Raw genomic sequence first — 222 nt, 5'->3', positions numbered from 1 at the left:
AGGTGAAGAGGAAAGGGAGGTGTTTGTTTCCCGTACAGTGACTAAATTGCTAACGGTGTGCCAAGAGCATGTACAGACTTGCTGAACTAAGACCAAACCCAGTTGTATTCACGAGTCAGGTGATGGCTTGCTGTGCTTATGCTAACATGGAACCAGATGATCCCAGTGTGCCCCCTTCTCCTGGATGTTTGCAGTGTTTTGCTTTCATGCCTTGTCTGAAGG

This window comes from Meleagris gallopavo, chromosome 6 (genome assembly GCF_000146605.3).
Source record: "Meleagris gallopavo isolate NT-WF06-2002-E0010 breed Aviagen turkey brand Nicholas breeding stock chromosome 6, Turkey_5.1, whole genome shotgun sequence".
Lineage (NCBI taxonomy): Eukaryota > Metazoa > Chordata > Aves > Galliformes > Phasianidae > Meleagris > Meleagris gallopavo.
The sequence above is the reverse complement of the archived record's forward strand: the minus strand, read 5'-3'. Positions refer to the sequence as shown.